The following is a 3,484-nucleotide window of genomic DNA, read 5'->3' on the forward strand; positions in this document are numbered from 1 at the left end:
GTTTTAGACTTGTGTGGAAGCTATAGCCTCTTTCCTTTGGCCAATTTCTCCCTTTCAGAATGGGAGTATTTATCCATTGCTTGTACTCCCAACATTTTTTTTTTTTTTTTTTACTTTACGACCTCATAGGTGGAAGATACCTGCCTTGCCTCGGATGAGACTTTGACTTTTGAGTTAATTATGAAATTCATTAAAACAGGGGAAATGTTGGGAAGATACGATTGAGTTTTACAATATGAGAAGGACATGAGATTTAGGAGAGGCCAGTAGCAGAATGACATAGTTTGGATCAGTGTCCCTGCCCAAATCTCATGTTCAGTTGTAATTGCCAATGTTGGGGATTAAGGCCTGGTGGGAGGTAATAGAATGATGGCAGGGTGGGGGTTAGGGGCAGGGATCCTTCATGAATGGTTTAGCAGCATCCCGTTGGTGCTAAGCCAGAGTTCTCATGAAATCTGATTGTTTAAAAGAATGTGGTACCTTCCCCATCTCTTCTTCCAGCTTCAGCCATGTAAGACGTGCCTGCTTCCCCTTCATCTTCTGCCACAAGGCCTCCCCAGAAGTCACTATGCTTCCAGAACAGCCTGCAGAACTGTGAGCCAATTAAACCTCTTTTCTTGAACTCTTGACCTCAGGTGATCCACCCACCTCGGCCTCCCAAAGCGCTAGGATTACAGGCATGAGCCACTGCGCCCAGCCAGTTTTCTTTATAAATTACACGGTCTTGGATATTTCTTTATAGCAATGCAAGAATGGACTAATACAATGCCTGACTCGCTGGCTGACTTCTTTACCTGGATCTGGGTAGAAGTAGTGAGTCATGTCTAGTTTCTACTTCAAATGAGCAGGTACAAGGAGAATCTTCAATCTGGGAGTAGAAGGAGGAGAAAGCAAGGCTTGTCTCACAAGAAAGGAAGATAAATATATGTCGAAAATTCACCAGTTTCTAATCTGGTTAAGTGCTATTCCTGTACATATAATTACCAACAAATTTTTTCATTGGATATCTCTAAATTATGCTAAATTGCCCTTTCTGTGTCCTAGTATTTCTTTTTACATGAAATTCTAGAAAGTGCTCATCTATATCCTGTTTTCCACAGACATATGCTTCTGTTTATTTACTGCTAATGTATTTGTTAGCTGCTAAGTAGAAAAAATCATAATGATGGCTTCCAGCTTTGCTTTATGTACAGCTTCAATTATCAATTACAGCTGGTTGAAAGCACCTCTTACACTCCCCCATCCATTTTCTTCCAATCAAAACTTGGTAGATTTTAGCTCTCTTACTATCACATTTACTAAAATGATTACTTCATTTTTATGTCTGCCTTTGCATGCACAGCAATTTCTGAATCTCTTTTGTAAATTTGCCAAAATGTTAATTGCATTTGAAAGGACAAGCAAACTAAAATGTATAAAGGAGTATAACAAAAATAGACATTTGAGGAAACAGAAAAGTAAAATGAAACAAAAAGAGGAGAATGTAAGTCTCATTTTATTAAAAAAAAATCCAGTTATTATATGATATGGGCAAAGAACTTCAGTTATTTGTGGAAGAATTTTAAAAATTGTACCACATTCTTAAAATTAACACTTTTAAAGTAATCATCTATCTTGTTGGTTTAAATCCTGATAATTTTGTGTTAATACCAAAACAATTAACAAGATAAGTTACTCAGTTTTGGAGAGTCTAAAAAATCAAATTTCCTAAAAAATTTTAGTTAATTCCTAAATTTTAAAAAATTTTATTATATAAATATTCCCTGGGATTTTGTTTTATATTTCATATATTCTTCATAATAAATTTTATAATATTCCCTTTGATGTGAACAGAAACTATTTATTGAGGAATAAATGCAAGTACATGGAAAAATGAACGCTAGAAAAACCATCAACAACCATCTTTCTCTTTTTAAAACAACAGAAAGTTGTTCAGAGTAGATACAGGTCCTCCATGATTCATAATAGAATAATTTATAACAAAACATCTAATATAAAACAGCAGAGAAATTTAAAAATATCAAATCTTCAAGCTGAAAAGATATATTTACATAAGAGTAAGCATTATTTAGGCCTGGTTTGAAACTTAAAATCTGAATGAGAGCTAATATAACTTGGCTATAAAGATGCATTCCAACTTTTCTATCATGTGAGCTAAGAAAATCTAATTCTAGATAACCTTCCAAGAGCTCAAAGTAAAAGCTAAGTAACATTTGTAATTATTTTAAGTCATCCTATACTAGTTCTTATGATTTTAGCAAAATCTGACTACACTTAAAATCATTCAATGGCTCATAATCATTTCTTATTTTATAGTTGAAGAGATGAATCCCTAAGGATCTTAATATTTGTAATAATTTGAATTTTAAGTTATTGCTGTGATTGGAAGCTCAAACTAGTCAACGAACGAATCTTTTAGGATCCCAATGTATCAATTAAGATTTTGCATTTGAAAATGACATAAGAATCAACCCAAAGTGGATGAACAAAACAGTTCAGAGAAAGCTTCATACAGTTTTATCTGAGACTCAAACTAGCTATGGTACATAGCCACAAAGACGGCCCCAAATACTTCTAGCCTCCCACTATTTATGCTCACCCACAATTAATCAGAGAATATTTGCGTAATCAAAAGAATACTACAGAAATTCTCATGTGGGAGTTTCCAGGTAGCTCATAAAAGGCAGAATACCTCCCATAGTGGCCTGTGGATTACACTTTGAGAGAAGCCTGCCACCATATTGTGAGGATACTAAGGCAGTCTTCTGTATATTTTCTGGAGAGAACCATCTAGAGAAACACTTATACCTCTTGACAACAGCCAGCTTCAACTTGCCATCCATGTTCATGATTCTGCCTGGAGGCTCAGCCAATTTTCCAAATGATCGTAACTTTAGCCAACTTATGACATGACTACAACAGGAATCTCATGAGGCCCATAGCCAAAACATCCCAGCAAGCTTCTCATTAATTCTTACCCACAGAAACCATGACAAATAATCAATTACATTGTCATTCAGTTTTCAGATAATATATTAGGTAACCATAGATAAATAGCAAACTCTGCTACCAAGTACAAGGCTTTGTACATTTCTTGAGGCTGTGTCTTCATGTTAGCTGAAATCTAAGGCCACAAGAAATATCAGGATATCTTCTAGCAAACTTGAGAGTAATGGGACATAAAATTAGAGAGGTTGTGAGGGGCCACATCATAAAGAGCATTGTAAGGATGAGACTGATAGAGATGGTGAGAAGTGGTCAAAGTCACACATATACTACTTGTGATATCTTTAGAAAGTTACTAAACTCTCTAAATATCAGTTTTCCTAAGTGTAAACTTGAAACAGTAATATCTTCCTCACAGTGTATTATAGTAGCCCCCTCTTATCCATGGGGGATAGGTTTCTTGATCTCCGGTGACTGCCTGAAAGTTCAGATAGTACTTAACACTATTTACACTATGTTTTTTCCTTATTAAATCAAA

Source organism: Cebus imitator, unplaced genomic scaffold (assembly GCF_001604975.1).
Source record: "Cebus imitator isolate Cc_AM_T3 unplaced genomic scaffold, Cebus_imitator-1.0 Scaffold155, whole genome shotgun sequence".
NCBI classification, from domain to species: domain Eukaryota; kingdom Metazoa; phylum Chordata; class Mammalia; order Primates; family Cebidae; genus Cebus; species Cebus imitator.